Raw genomic sequence first — 16,396 nt, 5'->3', positions numbered from 1 at the left:
CCTGGCTGGGGGATTTTCTGTATGCCGTGGGTGCAACTGAAAAAGCAAAACAACAACACCAAAAAGAAACTAATGAAGCATAAGTTCAAGCCCACTAACACAAGCCCCTTCTAAGCCACAGGAAAGGGCGTTAGTGATGTGTTCACCAGGTCATGTGTGTTTTTTTTTTTTTGTCTTTTTGTCTTTTTAGGGCTACACTCGCTGCACGTGGAGGTGCCCAGGCTAGGGGCCGAGTTGGAGCTGTAGCTGCCAGCCTACACCAGAGCCACAGTAATGCAGGATCCGAGCTGCATCTTCGACCTACATCACAGCTCACGGCAACGCCGGATCCTTAACCCACTGAGCAAGGCCAGGGATCGAAACCGCAACCCCATGGTTCCTAGTCAGATTCGTTAACCACTGAGACACGACGGGAACTCCCAGGTCATGTTTTTTTAAAAATTTTACAAAGGTAAAATATTTGAAGTGTAATTGACTAAGTTTTCTGTGTGTTTCCATTTTAACTTTCCCTCCATTGTACTCTTTCTCCTTTTGGGTGACCTGGGCATTTTGAGGATTTAGTCACTAAGAGTAAGTTGAGTTGTGTTTACTGAGATATGTTTATGTGCTTTGTAGTAACTTCCATGCAGAGTTAAGTTATGGTTAGTCTTCCTGGTAGAGTGATGGTTTCAGAAAAACTGCAGCTGCCCAATGTTGTAATGAAAGATGGCAAGGCCAGAGGTCCTGTTGTGATATAAACAAATCCTATGGCATCTGGCATCTGGTGGTGGAGGAAACAAGATTTCAAGTGGAGGGAAGCAGAAGCTCGTCTGTGGGGAATTCTTCCATTCATCAAATGTATAAAATGGTAAGCAGGGAGTTTTAGTGCTCATCCCTAAACGGAAGCCAAAACAGAAGTGCTCTCCTGTCAAGAATGTACGCGGTATGCAGTACGGAGTGGGTCATTTGCAAAGATGTTCACAATAATCCATCCCGTCCCTGCACAGATGCCTTCTGCAGCAGGACACTGTCCTTCTTCCCCTCAAGATGTGGAGTCTGTCCCCATCTCTTGAATCTGGGCTGGCCGTGTGATTTGCTTTGACTAACAGAATGTGGCAGAAGGGATGTGGGAGTTTCAAGCCTAGACCTCAGGAAGCCTTGCAGCTTCTGCGCTTTGCCTTTGCTGTATAAAGAAGCCCAAGCCAGCTTTCCTGAGACCTCATGGAGAGAGGGACCCGACTGGGAGCCAACACCAACCACCAGACCTATGAGTGAGGCCATCTTAGTCCATCCAGTCTCTGTCCAGCCACAGGATGACTATCACTGCCTGACTGTTCCCAGGTGAGAGTAGCAGAACCATCCAGCCGACCCCAGCCTGTGTTGCTGACCCACAGAATTATAAGTAAATAAAATATTTGCTGTTTTAAGAACTGGATTTCGGGAGCTCCCGTCATGGCTCAGCGGTTAACGAACCCTACTAGCATCCATGAGGACACTGGTTCAATCCCTGGCCTCAACCAGTGGGTTGAGGATCCAGCATTGCCGTGAGCTGTGGTGTTGGTCGCAGTCTACACCACAGTCTGGCATTGCTATGGCTGTGACATAGGCCAGCGGCTACAGCTCCGATTGGACCCCTAGCCTAGGAACCTTCATATGCCTCAGGTGCAGCTCTAAATTAAAGACAAAAAAAAAAACAAAACCAAACTGGATTTCGAGGTGGTTTGTTACACAACAATAATTATGACACACAGCATTTACATACAAATGTGCTATACATTCTCTTTTTTATGAGGATCTGTGTTTAGATCTCTTGATATTTGACATAATACACAGACATTGATGAAAATAACCTAAAAATTATAATATGCATAGAAGGGCATCAATATTCAACTGATTGAGTGCCATCAATTCAAAGATTAGTCACTGCACAAGAAAATGTAGAGTGCCCTGAAATTATTCAACTTAACATATGAGAGAGGAGTTCCTGTTGTGGCGCAATGGTTAACGAACCTGACTAGGAACCATGAGGTTGTGGGTTCGATCCCTGGCCTTGCTCAGTAGGTTAACAATCCGGCATTGCCATGAGCTGTGATGTAGGTTGCAGACAAGATTCAGATCCCGTGTTGCGGTGGCTCTGGTGTAGGCCAGCAGCTACAGCCTACAGCTCAGATTAGACCCCTAGCCTGGGAACATCCATATGCTGTGGGAAGCGGCCCTAGAAAAGGCAAAAAGACAAAAAAAAATTTAATATATAAAAAATGATAAAACTTTCCTCATCAAAAACAAAAAGGAAACTCAGCAGAGAATATTATAAAATTATTGTTGTGTAAAGAAATGATTGAAAAGTTTGTAGCTAAAAGATAAATGGAAAAAAAGGTATCAGAGAAAGGTATCAACACCATCAACTAATAATATTTTTCTGAATTTTTGTGCTGTTGTGACATTTATCACTTTTTCAAAAATTTATAGTGGCTTGTAGTGGTTTATTTTCTTATTCTAAATAAATTCTAACTTACAGGAATTCTCTTGTGGTGAGGCTAGTTAAGGATCCAGTGTTGCTACTGCAGCAGCTTGGGTCAATGCTGTGGTTTGGGTTCGATATCTGGCCTGGGAACTTCCACGTGCTGTGGGCACTGCCAAAAATAAATTAATTAATTAATACTAAGGTACCTAATTTTGTTTGTGATTTTTTTTTTTTCCTAAAGAGGGGACTCCCCCGGGAGTTCCCGTCGTGGCGCAGTGGTTACAAATCCAACTGGGAACCATGAGGTTGCGGGTTCCATCCCTGCCCTTGCTCAGTGGGTTAAGGATCCGGCGTTGCCGTGAACTGTGGTGTAGGCTGCAGACGCGGCTCGGATCCTGCGTTGCTGTGGCTCTGGCGTAGATTGGTGGCTACAGCTCCAATTAGACCCCTAGCCTGGGAACCTCCATATGCCTCGGAAGCGGCCCTAGAAAAGGCAAAAAAAAAGGGGGAGGACTCCCCCATTGTACATTCTTCAACCCCCAAAACCTGTATCTGCCAGCAAATGAATGAATGAATCCAAGTGCTAGTCCACAAAAATTTATGCAAAAAGAACCCTGGGGCCTCTTCTCAGAAGGAGGTTCTGGGTATGACAATCTTGTTCGTGTGCACTTGGCATGCCCACAGCAGGGGCAGGTCATAAACACGAATGTGAGGCTTTTCGAATGGAAATGCAGAAGCTGGGAGACCAGTGGAGACCATTGGAGAACAGGGGGCAATTCTGGGTATATGCTGAAGAGAGAACTGACAGGATTCGCTGCGCTGGGATGTGAGAAAAGAGGGGAACGGGTTCACCCGGAGGCTTATGGCCTGAGCACCCGCGTGGGATTGCCCTTGCTGAGGTGGGGAGGCCTGCAGCAGAGCGGAAGGAAGCCTGGTTCTGGGATCACTGGGGTGAGCTGCAAGGGCCAGAAAGGGCTTCCACCTCAAAGGCAACTGGGCTTCTGGTGAGCTGGGGTCTGACTCAATCTCAGGTGCAACGAACAGCCCCTGAGTGCAGAATGGGGGATCCCTGCCTGGGAAGCCGCTTCCACCTCATTTGCCCACGGACAGTGGTGAGTGGACCCACTGCCAGCGTATTTTTCAGCTGTTTGTTAAAATGGGTTGTTATTGAGCATTTTCAGTTGTAAAAGCTTGAATTGGACATGGGCAAAGATTGCCTTAAATAATGTTTATAGACCATATAAAAAACAAAGCATGAGAACTGAAAATATATGCCCACGTCAGAACCTCTCTGTAGATTCGTAGCAGCATTATTTTTTTTTGATGTCTTATCATCAGGAAATTTTTTTCTGACCCACAAAGCTCTTTGTTTTGTGTCTTTTTTTTTTTTTTTGTCTTTTTGCCATTTTCTTGGGCCGCTCTCACGGCATATGGAGGTTCCCAGGCTAGGGGTCGAATCGGAGCTGTAGCCACTGGCCTATGCCAGAGCCACAGCAACGCGGGATCCGAGCCGCATCTGCAACCTACACCACAGCTCACGGCAACGCCGGATCGTTAACCCGATGAGCAAGGCCAGAGATCGAACCCGCAACCTCGTGGTTCCTAGTCGGATTCGTTAACCACTGCGCCACGACAGGAACTCCCGTAGCAGCATTATTAACAATAGCAGAAAAGTATCCATCAGCTGATGAATGGATAAATAAAATGTGGTATATCCATACAATAGAATATTATTTGAAAATAAAAAAGTGAAGTACTGGCATATGCTTCATGGATATACCTTGAAAACATTATTCAAAGTGAAAGAAGCCAGTCACTAAAGACCAGGTATTATATAATTCTATTTAGATGAAATGTTCAAAATAGGCAGCTCTATAGAGGCAGAACAGATGGGTGTTTGCCACATAGTGGGGAGCTTGGGAGAAAATGTGGAATAACTACTAATGGGTTCAGAACTTCTTTTCAGAGAGATGAAAATGTTCTAAAATTGATTGTGGTGATGGTTCAAGTCTGTGAATACACAAAAAATATTGAACTGTGCATTAAACTGTGGAATCGTATGGTAGATGACTTACATCTTAAGTAAAGCTGATATTTTTTAAAAGCTTTTTTAAGAAAAGCACACTCCAGTTTCCCTCAGGGGGCTGTTACTACAGAACACCTCATGTGAGCAAGTGTCACGGCCTGACACTGAGACCAATCAGACCACAAATGACTTCAGCCAATTGCACTTGGCAGTGCTCGGTCACGCGCTGGTCACAGGGAACTGTTGGTACTTAATACTGATCATGGGAGTTTGGGCTGACAGAGCTAATTACCCATAGCATGTGCAGCAGTGGTTAAGGGCACAGGCTCTGCAACAGGACCAACCCGATTGAGAACTTCAGCTTGTCTTCGGAACATTGGCAAGACAGCGTCTCTTGGCCTCAGTTTTCTCATCTGTAAGTTAGAGAGGATAATATCTACCCCATAGGGAGGTTAAGGGGATCAAAAGAAATACTCTTTGTAGAACACTTAGCGCGGTGCCTAGAACTAAGTAGAGGATCAGTAAGTGGTAGCTGGCATCATTGTTAATGTATGAAGAGCACTGAGTACAGTGCCTGGCATGTAGAAAGTACTCAAAACATGCAAAGGTTAAAGTTAGGCTTTTCACAGGAAAATTGTTTATGAGACAGAATAAACTTTACAGACAAGGGCAGAGAAGCTGAATTCTGTTCCTTAAAGACCAAAGTAGGTGGCTCCTCTGTAGCAAATACTCACACAGTCTAAAGCACTGGTTTTGCCCTGGAGCCTCTTGGCCACCCCTCCCCCCCCCCCCACATTACTGAGTGAATCGAAGCTTCTGGAGGCTTCTAGGAGGACGTTTTCCGCTGAGAAACTGGAGTTTTTGATGAGGATCCCAGATAGGAAATGAATTGCCCCTCCAAAGCATGATCTGAGACAGGGATCTAGAAAAGGAAATCAGAGTAGAAAATAATTGCAACTGGTTATCCCAGGAATGCAGGGGCATTTCAGCAGCAGAAAATCTGTTTATGCAATAAAGCAGAAAAATGTGATCACCTCAGTACCTGCATGAAAAAGTAGGTGATAAGGAGTTCCCGTCGTGGCGCAGTGGTTAACGAATCCGACTAGGAACCATGAGGTTTCGGGTTCGGTCCCTGCCCTTGCTCATCGGGTTAACGATCCGGTGTTGCCATGAGCTGTGGTGTAGGTTGCAGACTCGGCTTGGATCCCTAGTTGCTGTGGCTCTGGTGTAGGCCGGTGGCTACAGCTCCGATTCGACCCCTAGCCTGGGAACCTCCATATGCCGCGGGAGTGGCCCAAGAAATAGCAAAAAGACAAAAAAAAGAAAAAGTAGGTGATGAAATTCAATACTCACTTTTTAGTAAACATTAGAAAACTAGGATTAAAGGGAAATTCCCATTCTTGATATATCTCCCCATATGAAAACAAATCCTAATGGTGAAACAGAACTATTCCCAAATCAGGGGCAAGGCAAGGATGCTGGCTGTTATTCTCACTATTTGATGTTGTAATGGTGGCATCAAGGTTCCCAAGACCACTCAATGAGGAAAGAAGTGTCTTTTCTACACATGGTATTGGGACAACCAGATATCCAAAAGGATAAAACTGAACTCCTACCTCACATGATGTACAAAAATGGAATCAAAATGGATGGAAAACCTAAACGTAGAGCTAAAACTTTAAAACTCTTAGACAAAAACACAGGTGTAAATCTTCATGACCTTGGATTAGGCAATAATTTCTTAGAGATGAAACCAAAAGCATGAGCAACCAAAGCAAAAACAGATAACTTGGACGTCATCAGAATAAAAAATGTGTTTTAAAGGACACCATTGTGAAAAGGAAAGACATCCCACAGAATGGGAGAATATATTTGCATGTCATATATCTGATTAGGGTCGAGTATCCAGAATATATAAAGAACTCTTAGTATTTGGAGTTCCCGTCATGGCTCAGTGGTTAACAAATCCAACTAGGAACTGTGAGGTTTTGGGTTCGATCCCTGGCCTTGCTCAGTGGGTTAAGGATCCGGTGTTACCATGAGCTCTGATGTAGGTCACAGACACGGCTCAGATCCCAAGTTGCTGTGGCTGTGGTATAGGCCAGCAGCTGTAGCTCTGATTGGACCCCTAGCCTGGGAACCTCCATATGCCACGGTAGCAGCCCTGGAAATGACAAAAAGACACACACACACACACACACACAGACACACAAGAAAAAAAAAAAAAAGAAGTGTCCCTTGACAGACACTGTAAACCACTATAATGAAAAAAATAAAAATCATTATAAAAAAAAGAACTCTTAGAACTTAACAATAAAAAGACAAATACTCATTTTAAAAATGGACAAGAGGAGTTCCCGTTGTGGTGCAGTGGTTCAGAATCCGACTAGGAACCATGAGGTTGCGGGTTCGGTCCCTGCCCTTACTCAGTGAGTTAAGGATCCGGCATTGCTGTGAGCTGTGGTGTAGGTTGCAGATATGGCTCGGATGCCGCGTTGCTCTGGCTCTGGCGTAGGCAGGGGGCTACCGCTCTGATTTGACCCCTAGCCTGGGAACCTCCATATGCCTCGGGAGCGGCCCAAAGAAATAGCAAAAAAAAAAAAAAAGAAAAAAAAAGACAAATAAAAATGGACAAGAGACATTCTCTTATGGTTAAGGATCTGGCGTTGTCACTGCAGCAGCTTGGGTCACTGCCGTGATGCAGTTTGATACCTGGCCTGGAAAGTTTCATATACTGCAGGTGCGGCCAAAAAAATTTTTTTAAATGGACAAAGGATTTGAATAGATCTTTCTCTAGTGAAGACAGGCAAGTTGCCAGCAAGCAACTTGGAAAGATGCTCAACCTCACTAGTCATTAGGGAAATGCAAATAGAAATCACCATGTCATACCCACTAGGATGGCTTTTTTTTTTTTTTTTTTGTCTTTTTGCTATTTCTTGGGCCGCTCCCGCAGCATATGGAGGTTCCCAGGCTAGGGGTCAAATCAGAGCGGTAGCCACCGGCCTACGCCAGAGCCACAGCAACGCGGGATCCAAGCCACGTCTGCAACCTACACCACAGCTCACAGCAACGCCGGATCGTTAACCCACTGAGCAAGGGCAGGGACCGAACCTGAAACCTCATGGTTGGTAGTCAGATTCGTTAACCACTGCGCCACGACGGGAACTCCGGCTATTTTTTTTAATGGCTATTTTTTTAAAAGTGGAAAACAAGTGTTGGCAAAGATATGGAGAAACTGGAGACTTCATTCACTGCTGGTAGAGATGCAAAATAGTCCAGCTACTGTGGAAAACGGCTTGGCATTAAAAAGTTAAAACACAGAATTATCAGCAGGTCCCTTTCTGGCTCAACAGTTAATGAAGCCAACTAGGATCTATGAGGATGTGGGTGCCATCCCTGGCCTCACTCAGTGGGTTAAGGATCCGACATTGCCATGAGCTGTGTTTTATGTTTCAGACATGTCTTGGGTCCCGAGTTGCTGTGGCTGTGGTGTAGGCCAGCAGCGGCAGCTCCGATTTGACCCCTAGCCAGGGAACTTCCATGTGCTGAAAGTGCAGCCCTAAAAAGCAAAAACAAACAAAAATCAAAAAAACATAGAATTATCATATGATCCAGCAGTTCCATCCTGAGGTACATATCTAGGAGAACTGAAAATGTGTTTGTGAAAAAACTTGTGCATGAATGTTCATAGCAGCGTTATTCATAATAGCCTAAAAGTAGAAACAAGACATCCATTAACTGATGAATCTTTAAGCAAATGTGGTTCATCAGTACAATGAAATGCTATTTAGTCAAAAAAGGAATGACATCCTAATACGTGCTACAGTATGAATGAACTTTGAAAACATTATGCAAAATTTAAGAAGCCAGACACAAGGAGTTCCCATCATGGCTTAGTGGAAACAAATCTGACTGGTATCCATGAGGACGCAGGTTTGATCCCTGGCCTTGCTCAGTGAGTTAAGGATCTCGCATTGCCATGAGCTGTGGTGTTGATCGACGATATGGCTCAAATCCCAAATTGGTATGGCTGTGGTGTAGGCCCGGCAGCTGCAGCTCCAATTCAACCCTAGCCTGGGAACTTCTATGTGCTGCGGGTACGGCCCTAAAAAGACAAAAAAAAGAACAAAACAAACAAACAAACAAAAAAACCAGACACAAAAGACTACACAATGTATAGTTCTATTTGTATAAAATGTCCAGAATAGTTATATCCGTAGGTACTTACCAGAGTCTGAGGAGAAGGGAATGGGGACTGACTGTAAATGGGTTAAGGATTTCTTTTTAGGTTAATAAAAATGTTTTGGGGAGTTCTCCTCATGGCACAGCAGAAGCAAATCCCACTAGGAACCATGAGATTGTGGGTTCAATCCCTGGCCTTGCTCAGTGGGTTAAGGATCCGGAACTACAGTGAGCTGTGGTGTATGTGACAGACAAAGCTCAGATCCCGAGTGGCTGTGGCTGTGGTGTAGGCCGGCAGCTGTAGCTCTGACTGGACCCCTAGCCTGGGAACCTCCATACGCCACAGGTGCAGCCCTGAAAAAGAAAAATAAAAGTTTTGGACTAGATGATAGTGTTGGTTGCACAGCCTAAAAACTCCTGAATTCACTATTTAAAATAGTGAATTTTATGTAAAGTGAATTATATATATCAATTTAAAAAACTCTTTTTTTTTTTTGTCTTTTTGCCATTTCTTGGACGGCTACTGCGGCATATGGAGGTTCCCAGGCTAGGAGTCCAATCAGAGCTGTAGCCGCCGACCTATGCCACAGCCACAGCAAGGAGGGATCCGAGCCGCGTCTGTGACCTACACCACAGCTCAGGGCAACGCCGGATCCTTAACTCACTGAGGAAGGCCAAGGATTGAACCTGCAACTTCATGGTTCCTAGTCAGATTCGTTAACCACTGCGCCACCAAGGGAACTCCATTAAAAGTGAGGATTTTTTTTTTTTTATTCGTTTCTTTTTGGCTGCGCTTGTGGCATATGGAAGTTCCTGGGCCAGGGATTGAACCTGTACTACAGCAGCAACAGGAGCCACTGCGGTGACAATGATGGATCCTTAACCCACTGAGCCAGAGAGGAACTCCTAAAAAAACTCTTCAAGTAGTTAAAAAACTAAAGTTGAAAAATTGAGTTGTAGCAATTCCATTTCTTGGTGTCACAATCTAGGGACACACACACTCCTGTGCACCAGGAATACATATAAGGATGGTACTTTACATTTTTTAATTTTAATTTTTATTTTTTTGCTTTTAGGGCTGCATATGGAGTTCCCCGGCTAGGAGTTGAATCGGAGCTACAGCTGTAGGTCTACGCCACAGCCACAGCAACGCAAGATCTGAGCTGCGTCTTCGACCTACACCACAGCTCACGGCAACACCAGACCCTTAACCCACCGAGTGAGGCCAGGGATCGAACCTGCGTCCTCGTGGTTACTAGTTGGGTTTGATACTGTTGAGTCACAACAAGAACTTCCTGCTCATACTTTCTTAGAACATTTCCACCATCACATGAAGTCCAGCTGGAAAAAGAAGGCCAGACATCCCAGCTGAGACTCCAGACATATGAATGAGGCCATCCTAGGCCATCCAGACAAACCACCAGCCAACCACAGCCACTAAGTGAATCCAGGTAAGATCAGAAGAACCATCTTGTCAACCCGCAGAATCGTGAGAAATGACAGTTATTGCCTAAAGCCACTATGTTTTAGGAATGGTTTGTTAACCAGCAGTGGTTAATTGACTTGATACTAAGGTCTTGTCGGCCTGATCAAAAACTAGGACGCAATCCAAGTGCAGGCTGGATGGGGTGGTGGGTAAGAGCCCACCCTACTACTTACCAGCTGTGTGATCATGTCCCTATGTCCTCCTTGGTCATTTCTAGGAGGTTAATATAAGAGATGACTTGCAGTAGTGTCTAGTAGAGAGGAATGCTGTTAACTGTGGTTGTTGGCTATTGATATGCTCACCGACCAAGTGTAGTTGATACATGTACTGGAGGTGATAAAGGAGTAAATTTCATGTACTCAAATCAAAATACGTGATTATATGGAAAAAGCAAGTTGTGGGACTATTACAACTGTGTAAAAGTGTTTTTTAAATGCAAGGAGGAGGACATAAACCACCTTAGAGCATCTGCCTCTTTGAAGGCAAAGATGGAAATGGCTAAGTTTAAATAAAGAAGGATTTTTGCTGTTGGACTTTTTTTTTTTTTTTTTTTGCTTTTTAGGGCCATACCTGCAATATATGGAGGTTCCCAGGCTAAGGGTCAAATCAGAGCTGTAGCTGCCAGCCTACACCACAGTCACAGCAACAAAGGATCCAAGCCGCATCTGCGACCTACACCACAATTCATGGCAATGCTGGATCCTTAATCCACTGAGCAAGGCCAGGGATCGAACTCACTTCCTCATGGATACTAGTCAGATTTGTTTCCACTGAGCCATGACAGGAACTCCAAGAAGGATTTTTCTTTAATCACAGTGTTCTTTTTTCTTACTGTATAAAAAGGACAGCAGTTGTATCTTTTTTTTTTTTTTAAAGCTATGCATAGGAAAAAGACTAGAGGCAAAGGAGTTAAAATGCCAGCATTGGTTAATTTGGTTTGGTGGGAATATGACAGTTTTCCTCTTCTTGTTCTTTACTAATCCCTACCCCCCCCCATTCCTGTGTTAATTTAATTACAACGGTTCCTTTTCTGCAGCATCCTCTTGGGGACCTGGCCTTTCCGGGCCAGTCCTGACATCTGTCTGGTCACAGGCAGGCTCAGCCCTGCGTGCACAGCACCTGGCACTGATATCCAGGGCCTCCCAGCTTGGACCCACCCAGGCCCGCAGGTGGCTGTGTTCTTGCCAAAGCTTCAGATCTCAGGCTTTGATCCTTAACATGCTTGAAGAACAACTCATTAGTTTCCTGCCTCCGAACTGAAGGGGGTGTCCCATCTTTCAGCCCCACCCCCACCCCAGCAAGGGGGCCATAGCACCCTCCTGCAGACAGCTAAGGGTAAACCCTGGGGGAGTTGTCAGGGAAAGGGGGGAACACAACAGGCCCACGCCAGAGGCGATTTCCTTCCATGGCAGATGCCAAATGGAGGACTTTATCAGGCTCTTTAAATTTTTAAAGACTTGGTAGTGGTGTTTTGTCTTGCTGTCAGTATTTTATTGAGGAGGGCACACACATGGGCTTTGGTGTCCTCAGCTATTGTATATGCAGGTGTGAAAGCAAAGCCTGCTGCTTGTGCCTACAAAATACAGGTTGGGGGGATGGGGTGGAAAATGGGCATCGAGAGAGTTGTTTGCTTCTCAAGCAATTGTTCCTGGATTCTTCTGGTTGGACACTCTCATCGTCTCAGTCCTGGGTTTTATATCCAAAGAGAGGTCCTGGTGTTGTTCTTTCTGTTTTTGATTGATAGGCTCTGGATTAGACATTCTGGAAAATTAAAATTCAGATAAGACTCATTAACTCACAAATCTCACAATTCTTTATTTAAAAACAAAACTAATAGATTTTAGGAGTTCCCGTCATGGCGCAGTGGTTAACAAATCCGACTAGGAACCATGAGGTTGCAGGTTCGGTCCCTGCCCTTGCTCAGTGGGTTAAGGATCCAGCATTGCCGTGAGCTGTGGTGTAGGCTGTAGATTCGGCTCGGATCCCGCGTTGCTGTGGCTCTGGCGTAGGCTGGTGGCTACAGCTCCGATTTGACCCATAGCCTGGGAACCTCCATATGCCGCAAGAGTGGCCCAAGAAATGGCAAAAAGACAAAAAACAAAAAACAAAAAAAAAACTAATAGATTTTATTAGGTAAGCCAAATAGAAATAGACCACTTGTATATCCTAGCACCATCCCAAGTGTTAGGTATATCATGGGGAACAAACTGTAAATTCCTTGAGGACACAACCTTTCTTATGTTTAAAGCCTAGTACTGGCATCCTCTCTGGAAAATTCTATGTCTTGAGCTGGGTGATGATGACACTGGTATATACATATATAAAGATTCATTAAGCTCCATATTTGAGGTTTGTGCACTCAACTAAGTACAAGTTAAATCTTAATTTTAAAAAAGAAATGTTCTGGAGTTCCCGTCGTGGCTCAGTGGTTAACGAATCCGACCAGGAACCAGGAGGGTTTGGGTTCGATCCCTGGCCTTGCTCAGTGGGTTGGGGATCCAGCGTTGCTGTGGCTATGGTGTAGGCCAGCGGCTACAGCTCTGATTCGACCCCTAGCCTGGGAACCTCCATATGCCACGGGTGTGGTCCTAGAAATGGCAAAAAAGAAAAAAGAAATGTTCTAAGATGTGTTCCCCCTAGTTTAGGTCTGGTATGTGGTTTTAAGTCACACAGAAAAAATTATTTTCCTTTCCATTTTCTCTCAAGGAGAAAGTCTCACCTTGATGTTGATGTGTCTTTAACACTTGGTGATTTCCCTTTTTAAACAGAGTTAGTCCAAGGCTCAGCCCCCAGCAGGGAATAAATAACCAGCTAGAATTTAATGACACTGTGTTTTATTTTCATTGTTCTTAACCTTCTGTTCAGGGCAAAAGGTATTTATTGGTTTCCTATTTGATATGTTGTAGCAACATTGCTTTTTAAAGTAATTGCTTAGGAGTTCCTGTTGTGGGGGTTAAGGACCTGATGTAGTCTCTGTGAGGTTCCATCCCTGGCCTCGCTCGGTGGGTTAAGGATCCCGCATTGCTGCAAGATGTGGCTTAGATCCCTTGTTGCTGTGGCTGTGGCGAAGGCCTTAGCTGCAGCTCTGATTCAACCCCTAGCCCGGGAATTTCTATATGTCTGATCCAGTCTGTTTTCAGGGTTGTTTCTCCAGTGAAGCTCTTCTCCCAGTGACCTGGAGCAGCCAAATCCAATGGACATATCTCTGAGCATATCCTCCATGGCCTCTGAGCAGCGTTGACCCAGCTGGCCACTTCCTCTTTTATACAACCCTTTCTTCTGTCAATTTCAATTTTCCTTTGACAGGTCTCAGTCCCTTCTTCTAGACTAAAGATAGCTACGTTTGTGTCTCCAGCCCAGCCTAACATTTTAGTTCCAGACCCAGACAGCCCATGGCCAGCTCAGCAGCTCCAGCTGGCTAGCTCACAGCTCCTCCAGCTTCACAGCGCAGACAGAATACTTCACTCCTTCTGCACCTGATTCTAGCTCCATAAATGGCACCACTGCCTAAGTCTCAAGCCTTGATTACTCCTTTCCTCAGCCTCAGAATCAATCTGTTAGCAAGTCTTGTCACTTTTCCCGCAAAGCTCTATAGAGAATCTGACCCCTTTTCTAGTCTCCTTGGCTACTGCCATAGTCCTAGAGACCATTGTCTCTCACCTGGACATAGTGCCAGCCTCCTCTCTTGTCTCTTCTTTCCATCATCCTGCCCCCAACTCATTTTCATACAGCAGCCAGAGGGTTGTTATGAAGTATAGGTCAGTCCATATTCCTCCTCTTAAAATTCTTCACTCGTTTCCTTTTATCCTAAAATAAAAGACAGAGCATTTTCTGTGACTACAGAACCCTATATGATCTGTGGCTCCCACATATTTCTCTAATGTCACTTCATCTCCTAGTCTCTGAGGACTCATTCCGCTTCAGCCACACTGGCTTCTCCTCTGTCCCTGGTCTGGAAGCTGCCTGCCTCAGGACCTTTGCACATGCTGCTTCTCTGCCTGGAATACTTTCTGCCAGCTTTTCCATGACTGGCTCCTTCTCAGTCTTGGTTTTAGCTTCTTGTTGCCACCTCAGAGCATCTGCCATGACCATTCTATCAAAACTGGGCTTCCCCAGTGACTCTCTTATTGAGCTTTTTTCCCTTTTTAGCATTTTCAATAGTCTATAATTGTCTTGTTTGTTTGCTTCCCTGTATTTTTATTACAGATTCCATGAAAGCTGGGACCTTGTCTGTTTGATTCACCAGTGCATCCTCAGTGCTCAGAATAGCATCTGATACATAGTAGGACCTCAATAAATGTTTCTTTTCTTTTTTTTTCTTTTTCTCTCTTTTTTTTTTTTTTTTTTGTCTTTTTGCCATTTCCTGGGCTGCTCCCGTGGCATATGGAGGTTTCCAAGCTAGGGGTCCAGTCAGAGCTGTAGCCACCAGCCTATGCCACAGCCACAGCAACTAGGGATACGAGCTGCGTCTGCAGCCTACACCACAGCTCACAGCAATGCCGGATCCTCAACCCACTGAGCAAGGCCAGGGATCAAACCCGCAACCTCATGATTCCTAGTTGGATTCGTTAACCACTGCACCACGATGGGAACTCCCTCAATAAATATTTCTTGAATGTAATGAATGGAGAGGTAGGTGGGGCCTAGACCATGCAGGACCTTGACAGAGCAGCATAGGGAGTCCTTTAGGAGTTTTAATCAGAGATACAAAGTGATCAGACTTGGAAGTTGTAAACTTCCTGTTAGTTGTAATCAGACTTAAGTAGTGGGGAAGAGAGATTGGAGGGTGACGAAGGAAAGCTGCTGCAGCAATCCAGGGGAGAGAGGAGAGTATTCAACGGAATAAGATGTACAAAGCAAGTAATCATAAGGAATGGGGGGGTGAGTTACTATTACCAATACAGCAGGCAAGTGACGATTGCTTGAATTTAACAACAGTAAAATTACGAGCCCAGAAATAGAGGAATTTATGTTTCTCCTTGAATCTTTGAATCTCTCATTTCCTGCTCCAGTGATAAATCCTAGAATTTCTTATCCTTGTCTAGTTGATTTGACCCCTATTCTAGTAGTTTATTCTGCGTTCATATTTGCATTCTTCCGCTTGTGTTTCTTCTCTCCACCATCATCTGGGAGGGAAGAATTTCATGGAGAGAGTTTCTGGCAGTTCTCATTAGCTGTGTGACCTGGTTAAGTCATCCAGTCTCTCTGAACTCAGTTTCATTTTCTGTAAAATGAGGACTCTTACAGCTGTACTGCCCATTGTGAGGATCAGTGAGTAACTATGCAGAAAATATATTCAAAACGCAAGGGAAATTTGCATTGGCATTTCATTTAGTAAGTATTTATTAAGCACCTACTGTTGGCAGGCACTCTTGTTGGTCTTGGAAATAATAGCAGTGGGGTGGGGGGAAAGGCAACAATCCGACCCTTTCGGGGCTGCCGCTCTTACAGGAGTCTGTTCAGATTCTGGACATTTTGGGTTTTGGTCATATTTTCCGAATTGGCAGATCACCTTGGGCCCCTGTTGAAAATACACAAATTGTTTAAAATTTTTTTAATTTATTTTATTGAAATATAGTTGATTTACAGTTGTGTGTTAATTCCTGCTATACAGCAGAGTGATTCATATATATATATATATGTATATGTATATGTATTCTTTTTCATATTTTTCCATTACGGTTTATCCCAGGACACTGAGCGTAGTTCCCTGTGCTATACAGTAGGACCTTGTTGTTTATCCATTCTGTCTATAATAGTTTGCCTCTGCTAATCCCAGACTCCCAATCCATCCCTTCCTCACACCCCTTCTGCTCGGCAACAAGTCTGTTCTCTATGTCTGTGAGTCAGTTTCTGTTTTGTAAAGAAGTTCATTTGTGTCATATTTTAGATTCCATATATAAGTGATATCGTATGGTATTTGTTTTTCTCTTTCTTTTCTGTCTTTTTTTTTTGGCTGCACCCACAGCATGCAGAAGTTCCTGGGCCAGAGATCAAACCTGTGCCACAGCAGTGACCCAAGGCACACAGTGACAATGCTGGATTCTTAACCCACTGTGCCACCAGGGAACTCCTGTCTTTCTGATTTACAAAATCTCTGGGTTCTTCCATGTTGCTACAATGACATTATTTCATTCTTTTTTATGGCTGAGTAGTATTCCATTGTATACACCTTTATCTGTTCATCTGTTGATGGATGGTTAGGTTGTTTCCATGTCTTGGCTGAAAAATACAGATTCTTGGCTCAACCACAGCCTTG

This window comes from Phacochoerus africanus, chromosome 8, assembly GCF_016906955.1.
Source record: "Phacochoerus africanus isolate WHEZ1 chromosome 8, ROS_Pafr_v1, whole genome shotgun sequence".
NCBI lineage: Eukaryota > Metazoa > Chordata > Mammalia > Artiodactyla > Suidae > Phacochoerus > Phacochoerus africanus.
Note: the sequence above shows the minus strand (reverse complement) of the source record.